General features: G+C 38.8%; 1 protein-coding gene across 1 annotated transcript in view; it reads left to right on the top strand.

The window, feature by feature from the left end:
• The window catches only part of SEMA6D (sema domain, transmembrane domain (TM), and cytoplasmic domain, (semaphorin) 6D), a 365068-nt gene that overhangs the window by 290888 nt on the left and 57575 nt on the right, over positions 1 to 16605 (top strand). The window lies entirely within an intron of this gene.

Below are 16605 nucleotides of genomic sequence, written 5' to 3'. Positions count from 1 at the left end.
GCTGACTGAAAGCCGGTTTCTGGGGTTTTGTTTAGCTTCTATATTTGCAACATAGTACATAGTTGCTTAGAGTTGCAGCTGAGAGGCCGGCAAGTGAGGCGGGGAACGTTGGAGTCCACAGTCACTGGAACAAGCAAGCCTCCCTGTTCGCTTCAGTGCATGGCTGCCGGCCGCCATCTTGGCTGACAGTTAATTTGCATAAGGATATGCTGATTAGCCAATGGGAAGGGTAGCGGTCGTATGCTAATTACCATGTTTCTCTTTTATTAGTGTAGATAGCCCTAAGTATGCATACATTATGTGCATTTGCTTAATTCTTGTTTAAAGAATTAACTCACAGAAATGGACCTTCTAGTTAAAAGCATAAGGACATCTTACATTCAGACACATAGTCCCAAATTGCTCCCACCAATGTTCATGGATGCTTACATCCCCATACATCCTCAACATTGGATTTTATGAATCTTTTAAACTAATGCCAACCTTACTGAATGTAAATAATAACTGTTTTAACTTTCATTTTGATTGCTATTTGAAGTTGATATATTTTTACAGATCGATTGGTTGAAATTATCTACTCAATATCATTTGCCCAATTTTATTATTGATATATCTGTACTTTTTCTTATTGAAGTACACTTAATATATTAAGAATATTAGTCCTTATGTATGTAAAAGGATGAATTAGGAGCTCTACCTCACACCATATAAAATTAACTCAAAATGGATTATAGCCCTATTTGCAAAAGCTAAAATTATTATATTCTTAGAAGAAAACATGGGAGTAAAGCCTTGTGACTTTGGGTTAGGCAATAGTTTCTTAGATATGACACTAAAAGTGCAAGCAACAAAATACAAAATAAATTAGACTTCATTTAATTTTAAAACTTTTGTGCTACAGAGGACACCGTCAAGAAAGTGAAAAGACAACCCATGGAATGAGAGGAAACATTTGCAAATCATAGTTCTGGTAAGGGACTTTTTAATTTTATTTTTTAATTTTTATTTATTCTTTTAAACTTGAATTCATAAAAGATGATTCTTTTTTTAAAATACATTTTACTTATTTTTTTTCAAAGAAAGGAAGGGAAATGTAGAGAGAGATAGAAACATCAGTGATGAGAGAGAATCTTTCATCAGCTGTCTCCTGCACACCCCTGCCCTGACCAGGAATTGAACTGTGACCTCATCGAACTGGGTCAATGCTCAACCACTGAGCCACACAGGCTGGGTTTATAAGGGACTTTTATCCATAGTATATAAAGTCTTCTTATGATGCATTAATAAAAAGGCAAATAACCCAATTTTAAAATAAGCAAAGAATTTGAATGGACAATTCTTCAAAGAAAATATACAAATGCCTAGTCAGCACATTAAAACACGTTCAAAATCTTCACTCACTAGAAAAAGTAAAGTGATACCACAATGCAATATTACTGCACACCCACTACGATGTACATATTCAAAAAGCAGGTCATAGCAAGTTTTGGTGAAAATATAAAAAAATTAGAACCCTCTTACATTGCTGGTAGAAATATAAAATTGTGCAGCCATGTGGAAAATAGTTTGGCACGCCCTCAACAAAATAAGTATAGAGTTATCATAGCAATTCTACTCCTAGGTATATACCCAAGAGAAAAGAAAACATATGTCCATACAAAATTTTGTATATAAAAGTTCATAGCAGTATTATTCACAGTAGCCAAAACTTAAAGCAACCCAAATGTCTGTGAGCTGCTGCATGAATAAACAAATGTATATTCATACAAAGGAATATTATTCAGCCATAAAAAGAATAAAGTACTGATACATGATACAATATAGATTTACCTTGAAAACTTTCCATTTGTATGAAATGTCCAGAATAGACAAATCTATAGAGACAAACAGGAGATTAGTGGTTGCCAGGAGCAAGGGAAGGATGCTGATGGGTACAAGGTTTCTTTTGGGGGTGATGAGAACATAATGGAATTAGATTATGGTGGAAGCACAATTCTATAAACATACTAAAAGTCCCTGAATTGCATACTGTTATCTTTAAAAGAATAAGCTTTTTGTTCTTATATTGCAAATGGTTTTAAATTGGTGTTTTCAATTTTTATTGTTTTTCACTATATATAAATTTTACATTTTTAGAGTAAATATATATCAGTCTTTTTCTCTGTTATTTTTGGTTTTGTGTCATATTTAGAAATTCTTTCCCTACTTTAGGTTTGTGGAAATAATCACTTGTACTTATAATCTCTTTTGAAAATGTTGATGTTTGATTCATTAGAAATTTACTTTTTGGTGGACAATGAAGTATGAAATAGGATTCTAGCTTTTTTTCTAAAATGGATAACCAGTTGTTTCAACTTGGTTATTTAATTATTTGTCTTTTCCAAGTTGCTTGAAGTGCTACCATATTTATATTATGATTTGCATATGAAGATGACTTTAACTTTTATATAAAAATTTGTGTTTATCCCTGTACTCTGTTCCATTGACTTAGATGCTTCTGTCTACATCACTTATTTGTTGTAGCTTTTAAATACGTTACCTTCTCTATCCAGAACTATTCAAACTAGTCATATATTACAATTACAGTTCTAAATGGTTTTTGTAAAGCAGTCATAAATACTCTCACAAGGGAAAAAAGCATTGAGAACTTAATTACAGTTACACTATTTAAAGAATAATTTAGAGATTATGGACATATTTATCACATTGAGACTTTTCATATAAGAATGAAATCTGATTCTTTATTTATCTTTTTTTATGTTCCTCTAAAGAGCATTATAGTTTTCTTGATAAATGTCTAGCACATTTTTATAGGTATTTTTATTAATATTTATTGTTGAAAGCATTACATATGTCTCCCTTTCCCCCCATTGACCTCTTCTAGCCTATCTAGCATACTTCTTTCTAAGTTTATCCTCAAGTGATCTATGTTTAATCTGCCTTTGTGAATGTGGTATTTTCCCCATTATGTGTTGCAATCATATTTCTGTGGTATCTGGCATATAGAAAAGCTAGTAATTCTGGCATTGTTTTATAAACTATTAACCTTGGTAAACTTTCATTCTTTCTAAAAAATTTATAATGTGGGCCTCTTTCTTTCTATTATTTCTAACTATATTTTACTTTCTTGAATTACTGTTTTGACCAGCACATTCAAAATCATGGTGTATAATAGTAGAAACTGATGATTGTTATCCATGGCTTTTTTTTAAAAGAAGAATTCTATATTTCACCACTAAGAATTATATTGGATTTTGATATGAGCAGTTTATATGTTGATCATGTTAAAGAATTGCCTTATTTTAACTTTGTTTTAAAAGATGTATTGTAGTAATAGAAATGCATTGGTGATCTCTGTGTTACCTGTCTCTCAACCTGTCTATTCAATAAATATGTATGTAGCTGGGCACTGTCCTAAGCACTAGGGATAGAAATATGGCCCCAGCTTTCGCACTCACTGTTAGAAGGCGGTTACTTTAACCATTCTTATTGCTCTGAAGAACTTAGGGGACATGTCTAGCGATGGATTACTAAAGCAGTGGAACTCAGTAAGAGAGGAAGCACACTAGAGGCGAAGGGAAACAGGCAGGTGTGGCACTTACCACTTAACAAAGCACTCCGAGTGGTTCTTATAGGGCCATCAGGTTGGTCACTGGACTTTAGTAATATCTAAGCTCAATATAGGGTTCTATACTATAAAAATGTATATAATGTTTTCATAAATATGAATTGCTTTACTCCTAGCAATAATCTCAGTTAAATATTATGTCAACTATTACAGAAGACAAAACTGAAACTTAGAATTGTTAGAATACCAAAGCTAAGCCAAAACAAAATCTGTGCTCTTTGCACTTACCCTAATAAAACAATCGAATAACATATGACTTAATAATTTCATAATCTTTAGCATAGAGTTCTAAAATTCATTCTTCCATAATTTTTTACCCCAGAGTTCCCCCTTTCCCAATTCAATCAGAAAATCACCTGTTAATCACACCAGGCCATCCCCACCAGTACTTTTCCAGTCCCTCTGAATTGCAGGATCACCTAAAACCAGTCTTCTGCGAAGGCCCTGCATTCTTGTCCCATGTTGACTTGTGCTGACCAAGAGGCAAGGGAGGAGGTGCTCAAATCAAGGCCACATTCTATGCTGTGGCATGAAAAATGTTGGCTTTCTATCAAGTCCTCAGGGCTTACGGCCGTCACCAGGGAGTCAGACCTTTGCTGGACAGCCAAACTCCCGTGGCCTCACACCCAAGGAACCTGCTCCTTCGCCTCCTCCAGAGTGGGGACTGCCTCAATCCCAGAGCCCTTTGCCTCATCTACTTCACTCACCAAGCACACATTGGTGGCTGTTTGAGCAACAGGATGCTGTGTTTTTCCACCTCTCTGCAGCCTGAGGAATATCAGAGGAAGAAAAGTGGTAGAGAGAGCTCTGGAGGCCAGATCAGCAATTCAGTCTCTGCTGAAAACTGCTCCAGATCTCACTGCTAAAGTGGAGCCTTGAGAGCTCTCTGGCATATTAAATATTCATCAAAAGCTAAACACCACTTTTTCAACATTTGACGGAATAATACAAGTGTGGAGTTGCCCCATCGCTACTCTTGAATTGCTCAGATATACGTAGCACTGAGTTATGGTTCTAATGAAGTCAGTTTAAAAGATGAGGAAAAAATCCTTTGTAGTTTATCCCTGCCTTTCATTTCCTCTTAACTTAACCATAAACTAAATGGATCCATAAAATGTTTATAGAGGGTAATAAAATGATATTTTTAATACAAAGGTTGCTCATGTAATTAAGCATAAATTCCATGGCATTCTGTATAATTCGAAGTGGTTTGCAAGGAATTAACAAATACTTATATTTATTTTATTTCTCTTTCCATTAATGGCAAATAATAAAACAAAAGGGGGGGGGGAGTAAATTCCTACCAATCTAAGTACCTACAGTTTGAAAATTGAAACTGCAGATGTTGTTAAAGACTTTATCTTTTCTTGGAAATGTGCCATTAAATTTAATTAGGTTTCTCATTTGTCCTCTTTCCCTTTCACTCTGTCATTCTTTTTTTCTGCCTCTTTCTCCCTTCTCTCTTTCTCCCTTAAATAGCAGGAGAACACTATATGTTTTTAAATGGCCTACACAATATAAATGAAGAAATGAACCACCATAAGAAATAACAAAGTGGCCATTTTTCTAACCCTATACCTATTCCATTATAAATTATCTGTGAAGTACTGCTACTTCAAAGCTCACCTGACCATTAAATAACATCATCATGCACTTGGTCCCGACACTCTTTTTATATACTTTCTTTTTCTAAATAAAAAGGAAAACTATGCTTGAAGAATTAAAATCAGACTCTGTTTTTCCCCCAGAATTTTTTATAAAGAGAATTGGAAGCGATCTAATCTTTATTGTTATAACATTTTATCATCTGGCTGTCAAGATGTGATTTCTTACTCTGAAATGATCCACTCTCTATTATATTTCATGTTAACATTTCAAATCAAGAAAAATGGCACCGTTCATGTTGCTTAAGATAATTGGGAGGAGAAGCACTGAACTGTATTTCTCGAAGTTCATCTAGACTTTAGCAGCAAAGATTGATAATCAGAGTGGAAGGATGCCTAATTTTACATGGAGTGATAATGCCTTAAGTAAATTATTTTTTCAGCATTTTTCTCATCAACACCACACTAAGATGAAGATTTTCTTAACACTTCTAAAACCATGATTTTGGATAGTTTCACGAAACATTTTAAAAGCAATTATCAGCATTTTCTGAAAAGTATCAGTCTGAAAAGTTATCACTGAACCCCACCGGCTTAAAAAGGAATTAGATAGCCCAGCCCGGCTGGCGTGGCTCGGTGGTTGAGCTTCAAACTATGAACTAGGAGGTCATAGGAGGTCACGGTTCGATTCCCAGTGAAGGCACATGCCGGGGTTGCAGGCTCCATCCTCAGTGTGGGGCCTGCAGTAGGCAGCTGATCAATGATTCTCTCTCATCCTTGATGTTTCTCTCTCTCTCCCTCTCCCTTCCTGTCTGAAATCAATAAAAATATTCTTTTAAAACAGGAATTAAATAAATTGTAATGAGTTGCCAGATCTACGATTCCTGTGTTTGTGAGACACGAGGAAGGAATGGGAATAACTCCATGCTCCTTCACTGTATGGTTTCCGTGTTGGATGAAACGGTCCGGGAAAGGGAAGGATTAAAGCTTCTCAGGTCACTGTTTCCAAGCACATGAGGCTTCAGAGTCATGCAAGCTCACCTCGGCCATTTGATGAAAGCTAGTTTCCCCTTACTTTCTTGTGTGTCTTTGGCTCATTTAGATTTGGGTGTTTCTCTGGAAGATAGAAAGTTTCTCCTGTCCACTGGCTGTAAATATAATAATGATTCCCTATTTTGCTGCAGGGCATCCCCCCATGGACACCATACCAACACTTTCAGCTCCACTTATCCAAAACCAAACTCAATTATGCCCCCTGCAAACCCGCCCCACCTCCTGTGCCTCCATCTCCTATAATGATTCAACTTTTCTCAAACTCTGCCAGACTAAGACACATAGAAAAATCTCCTCTGCCCCCGCTGGCATTCAAACACCAGCCCGCTCTGCTTGTCTCTGCTGTATATTCCTATGTTTCTATCGATTCCACCACCACGGGAGCCGTCTTCTGGCCTGACTCCTGCATCCTTACTTCGGAAACTTCCTGCTTCTCCAACCAAATTCTCCCTCCAGCATGAGTATTGCTTCTCAAAAGCACAGCCTAGTTTATGATCATCTTTCCCTCAAAAGTCTGTGGCTTCTAAACACCCCAAGAAAAACATTCAAACTCCAGCAAATGTCAATTCAGAAATTCCGTACAGTGATTATACCCTGTCCTTCCTGTCACATCTCCTACTACTTGCCCCTAGGAACGTCAATCATGCCCGGCTACACCAGGCCCTCCCACCCTCTCCTGCCGTTGCTGTCCCCTCAGCCCACAATAACTTGGTTGTATTCCTCTACCTTGGACACTTGCCTTTCAGTGTGCTTGGCTCAGCTCGTGTGCCCCCTTCATCACGAAGTCTTTTACAGCCCACACTACTATTCTTTCCCCCCCTTTCTGTCCCTAGCTTTTTCCCTGCATCTCTGGATTTAGCATCTGCAGCACTCTGCCACTTATGAAGTTAGCCTCTGGCAGATCTGTCAGAGGTTGCACACTCTCTCACTCATTATTCCACCGATCAGGTATCTCTAGCGTTCCTGTCCCCGCTGCTATTCTAGACACTAATGATACAAAGACCTAGTTCTCGGTCTCATGAAGCTGCGTCTGGTCGATAATAACATGCAATGTGGTGAGGCAAGTGTCATAAGGAAGTCCAAAGGAGAGGGCGTAGGGAGACGGTGTGATAGGCACAGGGCCTGAACTCAAGTTTCAGGAGTTCAAGGTCTGGTTCTGCTCTGTAGCTAAGTTATAACAAGCAAATCGCCTAGTTGCAGTTTTCTCATTTGCAAAATTAGGGTCCCTACTACCTAGTGTTCTATGAGAATCAAACTAAAATTACAGAGTGAGTTTTCACTTGCTTCACCAGGTCCACTCTCTGTCCTTTCCCTCTACTCGGGGCCTCTAGAAGTTGACCTCTAAGCAAGGGGTTCCTCTCCACCATCACCTCTACATCTCCAGGTTCTGCTAATTGCTTTCTCCTCTGGCTCCTTTAGTCCCAGGGGTAGTCAGGCCCTGGGGTAACTCTCCCTTGTGGTCTCCCTGCACGCTGTCCACACCTCAGCAAACAGCCCCTTTATTAAGGGCTCGGAAAATTACCCAAGTCAATGTGCCATCTGTTCCCCGCCAGGACTCTGATTGATAAAACTGCCATTCGAACTTTCAGTTGCTGTCTAAATGCAAGGTATTTCTCATTTATCTTTGCGCAGTGCTTTACACAAAGCAGATTACTGCTATTAATAACAAACGGTGAAGTGAATGTATGCAAGGATGAATGAGTGAATGATCCTGCCCGCTTCCACTTTAGCTGCATTCCTATGGGGGGAATACCTCCTCGTCCCCTTGATTTGATTTTGTAATGCCTGGTTTGATCTGGAAGGTCCGCTCCCTTGGAACTCACTGTCTCTCAGAGAAACCATTTCTGAAGATAGTCTCTCTCAGCCCTTATATGTTTCTAGTGGTTAAGCTTGAAAGGGTTAACTTTGTTTGCAATTTCTAGAAATACCCTCCTTCTATAGGCAGCACAATTACCTGGTAGCAGAAATGGATTACATATTTGTTCATTTACTTATATTTTTTGTTCATCAACATAAAAGACGGCAAATAAATCAGAAGCAGGCAAATGGATTATTCCCTTATTACATGGGGACCATGAATATATTTAAGGAACCAGTAGCTTAGACTGGAGTAGTTTTTCAAAAGCACAGGAAAACCACAAATCATTGCCTCCACCGCCCCCTTTCTCCAGGGGAAGCCTAGCCAATGAATGGACAACCAGGTAGCCTCACCAAATGACCTAAGTACAGTTAAATCACTGAATTCAGTAGCTTGATATTTATGAGGAGCCGAAATCATGACTAATTAGACTTTAATATTAAATTTATTTCCAGAAATTATAGACTATCCTTGTCTCCTGAATCCTCACACATTTCAATAAAATGGGAGATACACAGTTTCCTCTTATTTTAATATAAGGTTGATAACTTAAAAATGAGAAACTGACCCATAAAAACTATCTTTATAAAACATGCTTTTGAGTAAACACCTTTAATAGTATGCTTTGGTACTGAGTAGATATTATTCATTAGCAAATAATTGCATAACTGGAATTCTTAATTAAAAATTTTGATGAGAAATGAGTTTGTTTATTCTATAATTATGACCCAGGAATTCAGAACATATTGGGGTACTTTATGAGCACAATTTCAAAGATTTTAATATAGCAGAGAACCCACAAAGCTTTTAAACAAGAACTCTTAGAGGAATATATGCATGTGCGCGCACGCGAAAACACACACACACACACACACACACACACACACACACACACCCTGTGTATGTGTACAGATCAGATGCAATAAGTTTTTAAAAGTATAATACAACTGTTACATGGAAATGCTCCAATTTAACAGACGTGTGAGGCTGTTAAAAACCTCTAAACAGTCATTCTGGACCTTTCTGGATTTTGCAGGAAGGCTCTTCCTTGAGCTTTGTAATTGAAATACAAATTACAGACAATGGCAAACTCTGCGAGGCTCTTTTTTAAAGCTTTCCTTAAGAAGATGAGTTTGGAGAGAGTGTTCAGCACACATCACAATTCACGCTTTAGGAGACAGCCATGGAGGAGGAATTGTTTCTGGAAGACAGTTAAGTGGCTCAGATAATGTTTAAAGCTAACTTGGTCGCGAGGGCCAACCTGGTAAGAAAGTCTGTTATAAAAATGTACAGGCCTTAAGTGTTTTTATTTGTTGATTGTCAACTGATGGTAGGTTCTTGGTTCAAAGACCAAAGAGATCTGGGGACAAGGAGAACTTGAGCAGACCACTTTGTGGAACCAACCAAAGGTTAGACAAACTGTAGATTCCTTCCGAGCCTGGGGCATAAATGAAACCCCTGTTACTGGGGCTGGAAGAGAGAGCATTACTGTCTGTCACCTCATTTGTGATGTTGCTGACTCAGTGGCATCATAACCCGACCCAGATTTAAGCATTGTTGGCTACATGTATCTTCCCATGTGCTGCTGGGCCTTGCCACTTCATCACAGCTCCATAGGGCACTTAGGACGTTAGACAATTCCTATAATTAATGCTACTGATTTTTATCCCAGAATGTCAACTTCTTCCTGTCCCCCAAACCACTCTCCAATTCCTTGCATATTAGCAGTGTAGTTTTTTTTTTAAATGAATCTAATATATTCAATATTAAAAAGATGTCCATAATAGTAAACATCCTACCTGAAAAAGACACAGGGAAGAAAAAAATATATATTCTTTGTGTTCCTTTATTTAAAAAGACATAAATTACCCAGAATCTTATTTTCTATCTCTTTTTTTAACCAATTGGTGGCACTAGTGGTTTCTGGCAATGAATTGGCTCTATAACCATAGTTCAGTTGTTCTTATATGTACAGCATTCAGTGATTAGGGTGTTTTTGTTTTACTTTTTGTGAAAGGTGCAGTTGTATGGTCCTAAACATTAATTGCAACATTTATAGCTGAACTAATAAAGTTTATTTTAATAAAAATATGCATGCTGTTAATTGGATCCTTTCTCTTATCCTATATAATAAAAGAGCAATATGCAAATTGACCCTAATGGGGGAACGACCAGGAACTACTGGTCACTGTGACGCACACTGACCACCAGGGAGCAGATGCTCAATGCAGAAGCTTCCCCCTGGTAGTCAGTGTGCTTCCAGAGGGGGAGCGCTGCTCAGCCCAGAAGCTGGCTCATGGCTAGCCATCGCAGCGGCGGTGGCGGGAGCCTCTCCTGCCTCTGAAGCAGCACTAAGAATGTCAGACTAACGGCTTAGGCCCATTCCCCATGCTGTTAGTCGGACATCCCCTGAGGGCTTCCGGGCTGTCAGAGGGATGTTTGACTGCCAGCTTAGGCCCAATCCTCCAGGGAGCGGGCCTAAGCCAGTAGGTGGACATCCGCCGAGGGGTCCCGGACTGCGAGAGGGCGCAGACCGGGCTGAGGGACCCCTCCCCCCCCCCCCAGTGCACAAATTTTTATGCATCGGGCCTCTAGTTATTTATAAGTGATTCAGAGGTGCATAATAGAATGCATATAATGTACAGGGATTTAAACTATGCTATAAATCCCATTGCAGAGTTCCTGACACTACTTTGTATGGGACAAGCAAAAATTATCACAGATTTGAAATCGAAGTACATTTTTAACCTAGTTTCAAGCATCTACTTGTGGGTTTTTTAATGTTTTTATTTTCTGTGTTATCCAAAACATTTTTTCAAACCTATACTCTTTTCATTTTTCATAACATGGTGTCCTAGAAAGAAAATAAGGATGAGAGCCAAACAGGCCTGTATTAGACACTCAACTCCTTCATCTACTAGGGCTGAAACCCCTGCTAAGATGGTTAACTTAAACCTGGTTTCTTTATTTTTGAACAATGCCTGTTTCCAAGAGCTGTGGTAAGAATTTAGTGACACTATTGTGGCTAGTCAGTATCTGGATGCAATAGGTACCCAGTTAGTTTCTTCTCCCTTTTTTGATTTGAATTTTAACAGTGGCTTAAGCAAAAAAAATTAGGGTCCCTACTACCTAGTGTCTATGAGGATCAAACTAAAATTACAGAGTGAGTTTTCACTTGCTTCACCAGATCCACTCTCTGCCCTTTCCCTCTACTCGGAGCCTCTAGAAGTTGACCTCTAAGCAAGGGGTCAAAAAAAAAAAAAGATTAGGGAGGGAGTTTTGTTTTTAAAAACAAATTTTAAAGCATTTTTAAAAAACAGATAAAAAGTTGTCATTCTCTACCACTTTGGTTATTTTATTTCTCTTTCTTCTTTGTTAAGACTGTATAATAGATACTATTCAGCCCCAGTTCTTCAAGGTCAAAGGCTTGGTTACTGTAAATTTGTGGAGAGACGCCTGTAAGGAATTTACATCTGTTGGGATGTAAGCTGGCATCCCTAAATCATAAGTATTTCTCCCCAAAGTACATTGAAGTACAATTAAGCAATCCAGCTGAGTTATCATCTTTTTATTTGATTCTCCCTCCAAAAATTTTATTTTGCTTCTGTTTGTTCAAAAGATCTTTGATAAAATGGTGATAGCATTCCTATCTCTTGTCTGTTTTCAAAAGAGCTTGTGTTATTGAAGGCTGTTTGCTGTTTCTGATGGGGGTGGGGGAGCTTACCTCTTTTTATTCGGCGTGAGCATTCAGTGTCCTTCCACAAAGTGGCACCTGCAGAATCATTAGCAAAATTAGACAAGTAACTGATTTATTATTTCTGTAAATGCATGGTGCATTCCCTTTACTCAGAGAGTACAGCAAAAATTATTCATGCTAAGGGAGAGTAATCAAAATGACTAAAAAAGCACATTTTTATCATTCCAAACATAAACCTAGCTGTGGTGGTATACTATCACAGTACATAATAATAGAAATGAATTATGTCAGTAAACTCTTGAGGTTGAAGATTTACCATGATAAATATTTTTCATTAAAGTGAAATATCTTGGCAGAGTCACTTTCATATGCAGACTATTGACACAAGGAGGCCAGCTGTGCCCATGCAGATGCCGAGATTTGGGTCTATATTATTAATGATTTATCATGTCACAGAGAGCTTAGATTAGTTTTTAAAGCAATCCCTTGCCACAAAAGCACTTGCTATAATGTGCAAACGCAAGGAATGCTGTATGTGCTCTTCAAATTAAAGTGATCATAGAAGCTGTAGCTACCTTTATAATTTCAATACCTCTATCTTCTTATTTTAAAACATGAAATTCTGCGTCCTAAGCTGTGTTATTCAAGCTGTATTATTTATTAAAATTCAGACAAATGTTATTTTATATCAACAACTGGATAGTGAATAGCATATCTGAATTAATAAACACATGCACATAGATGAGGAAATGAAGGAGATGGAATGCAACAAAAATTTATTGCAAACCCATTGCATACTATGTACTTTTATTTTAAATCTCACATTTAATGTGAAGCTGGATTAAGTTTCTAATCTAATTCTGCAGAATTCCCAGATTGCATGGCCTTCAGGGCATATGTAAGAATGTTGGCTAATGTTGATTCAGTGCTTTCTGTGTTCTAGGTAAGATGCTAAACACTTTACATGCGTTATCACATTGTCTTCATGAAAGACATCTGAAGCATTGGTATCATCCTTGTTTCACAGATGAGAAGACTGACACGCAGTGTAGTTGAATAAATTATCCTGAGAGGAGGTGTCTGAATTTTAATCCAGGCTGTCCTATGTTCCAAAGCCTTCTGCCAATAACTGTGACCTCACTATTAAAAGTATTATTACAACCAAGTAAGAGGTAGGGTTCAGATCCTGCTTAGTTACCTGTTGCCTTAGGCAGTCCTTTAAACTCTCTAAACGTCAGTTTTCCTCTTCTGGAAAATGAAGATAATAATAGTACTTACCTCACAGACTTGTTGTGAGTTAATATTTGTAAAATGCTTAAGATAGAGTATAGCACATACCTTAGCATTAGGTTCTTCATTTAATAACTGTAATAGTTAAAGAGTGGTACTCTCTGATGATTGATAAGCTTTCATTGACTATTACACACAGATTTTCTATAACTTTCAGATAGCTTTTATTCTTAAGAGTAGGTTAAAGCCCTTGCCAGTGTAGCTCAGTTGGTTGTAGCATCGTACCATGCACCAAAAGGTGGTGGGTTCAATTGCAGGTCAGGGCAAATACCTATGTTTAGGATTCAATCCCTGGCCAGGGTGCATGTGGGAGGCAGCCGATTGATCTCTCCCTCTCTCTCCTTTTCTCTCTCTAAAATAAATTTTAAAAACAAAAAAACAAAAACTAGATTTGAACTAAAACATAGAAATAAACTTCTGAATTTTACTCCTAAAGTAATTTTTTTAAAATATATTTTTATTGATTTCAGAGAAGAAGGAAGAGGGAGAGAGGGATAGAAACATCAATGATGAGAGAGAATCATTGATCGGCTGCCTCCTGCAAGCCCCCGCACTGGGGATCGAGCCCACAACCCGGAAATGTGCCCTTGACCAGAATCGAACTTGGGACCTTACAGTTCCCAGGCTGATGCTCTATCCACTGAGCCAAACCAGCTAGGGCTAAAGTAAATTTTAAAAAATAGATTGTAAATTAGGTTACCACTTATCAGTGATGAGAGATGTATGAAGATAACACTATAAAGCATAGTTATTAACCATTTACATCATTGAACCCTTTAAGTATTCTTTCTGAGTACAGAAAGAGCCAAATATCTTCCTCCCCTCCCTTCATCATTCACTCACTCAACAAACATCCTTACACAGGTACTATGCTTGCTCTGGGGATGCAGGTGAATAAAACCCTACTCTGAAGGAGCATGCAACATAGAGACCATACTCTCTGGTTTGGCACATAAAAGAATGTGAAGTAGTTGTGGGTTCCATGACCAGATCTCTTCAACAAGTATTTACTGAGTGCCCATTAAATACCAGGCACTGGGCTAGGCACTGGTGCTGTGCAGGTAAATAGGGCATGATCCCTACAGGTAAGAAGCAGCCAGTAGGGAAAACATCCTGAACATGTATTTTCCCTTTAATTTGGTAAGTTACTTAAGGGTACAGAAGAGAGGTGCTTAAACCCATCCCAAAGGTAGTGGGATGAAGGAAATTTTGACACCTCAGCAAAATTTTTGTTAAAAGTCAAGAAAAGCAGGATTTAAAGGGCATCAAGTCATGGTGAAGGAGAATCCCAGAAATCATACCACAAGTGAAGGCATGGAGACATGAAGCATGCAACTTCGCAGGAAACTACCTAGACCAGGGGTGGGCAAACTTTTTGACTCGAGGGCCACAATGGGTTCTTAAACTGGACCGGAGGGCCGGAACAAAAGCATGGATGGAGTGTTTGTGTGAACTAATATAAATTCAAAGTAAACATCATTACATAAAAGGGTGCGGTCTTTTCTTTTTTAGTTTTATTCATTTCAAACGGGCGGATCCGGCCCGCGGGCCGTAGTTTGCCCACGGCTGACCTAGAGTATAAGATGATGGCTGCGGAGGGGCAGCGGACTAAAGAAGTAAACAGGGATAACAGGTTAAAAGTGTCTAAAATCAACCGAAAGGGCCAGATGCTAATAAACGGCGTAAAGAATGAGCAGTTTCCTTACAATTCTTCCCACTAAAATCGGAATAAAAAGAGTGTCATTTTCCTGATGACTCCTTAATAAATTAAAATTATTTCCATCCTGACCAAAGGTGAAGGGTCATTCTTTGACACCAGTGACTTGTCCTCTTCCTGAACTCTGATCCCCCCAGCACACCCAACACAGGGATTGGCTCTAAGGTCCAGACTGATATTGAAACTGAAAACATGTCTAATTTTTGGCTTGAAGTCACCCATCCCCATACCCTTCTGCAACCTGAAATGTTTTCATTCATGGGTTTAGGAACTCAGTCTAGGGCTCTAGGGTGGCACTTTGGCGAGTTGTCCGTCACTAATTTCAGCAAAGAATTCAGGAATCTAGAGGATTGAGCTTTTTTCTGTTTGCTGCTGCAGCAGACACAGGACAACTCATGAGCTTTCTGGAGAGGTGGGTGGCAATTTGATTCCTCATCAAACCACTGGTCACCTTGCATCTTCATTCAGTGCACAGAGCCCTCTGCCTGCAGCAGGGTTTGCTTCCTTGATGGAGAAAATACGGAATGATTGGATGCCAGTAAAGCAGGCACAGCTTTCTGGGTCAGAAGTTGGCTGGGGAAGGGCCCTGACTGCCAAGTAACTTGCAATGATGTCAGAACCCAGCACAACCAGAAAACACCAGCCAGCCAGCCAACAACAGCCTTAACAACAACAGAAAAATCAGAGGTCTCTGTTGCCAAAGCTGTTCTTTCCGCCCCCTACCCCTTTCTTCCAGTAGGAAGAACAGCAGGAAGAGTTTATATTTTAAAAGACAACCTCTCCTCCTTCCTCCTTCTTCGTTTTGGTAACAAAGTGTTAACTTCCCAGGAAACTGTCCTGAAGCAGTTCCTGGGGGTATCTTTTTTTTTTTTTGAGTTCCTTGTCAAGGCTGTCAGCTGTTCAGAAACAATTCAGAATAGGCTATTTTCCTAAATGTAAACATGTAACTTTGTACTGAGGAGAAGGCAGGAACCTTCAAGGAAAGGAAAATCCTTTCTCTGCTTCCTTCTTCTCTCTTTCACTGTAATTAACCACACTCAAATGAAAATTAAAAGTTTGGCGATAAAGATCTTTCTTTTTCTTTAAATGGGGCATTTGGTTCATTCCATCCATTTAGAGCCTCCAGTGATTCATAATTCAACTGCAAATTAATAAAACACAGCTCGTTCTTGGAAATGAAGTTTGGGCTCAGATCCTCTTGTTTTGGAATATATGACTTTTTTTTTCATTTGTGACAGTCAGTTTTAAATGATGTCACTTCAAGGACATTTTCATTTCTCCCACAACATATTATACGAAACACTTGCCTGTAATACCGGCTCATTAGCTTGCAAAATTATACTGTACTGAATGGCTTTCATTCAAAGTAAAAATGGGATTTTTAGTAGGCAATTTCTGTATTTTTATAAAGATAAAGCAATGTTTGATTGCTTCTTCCCAGCTGTTTTAGTTAGTGGTTATAAAGAGAAACTGGAAGGGGGAGAGCGAGAAAGGTAATATGGGGGCGGTTTGTAAAGATGTGCTTAGAAAAAATACAGCTTAGATTAGGAAACTACGGCAGAACTTTACGGAGGAACTGCGCCTGCCGCTCCTCGGGGCTGCAATAATCTGTCCTCTGGATAGCTGGAGGAAAGAAGGAGCGAGAAAAAGAGGGAAAGAAGCGGGGGAAGCAAAAAGGCTGCTCCCCGGGCTGCGGCGGCACCGCCAGCTGGATGACTGGGGCGCTGGGAGTTGCTGGCAGGAGCCGCTCGCTCTTCA

Source organism: Myotis brandtii, unplaced genomic scaffold (genome assembly GCF_000412655.1).
Source record: "Myotis brandtii unplaced genomic scaffold, ASM41265v1 scaffold521, whole genome shotgun sequence".
NCBI classification, from domain to species: Eukaryota; Metazoa; Chordata; class Mammalia; order Chiroptera; family Vespertilionidae; genus Myotis; species Myotis brandtii.
Note: the sequence above shows the minus strand (reverse complement) of the source record. Positions and strands in the feature narration are given on the sequence as shown.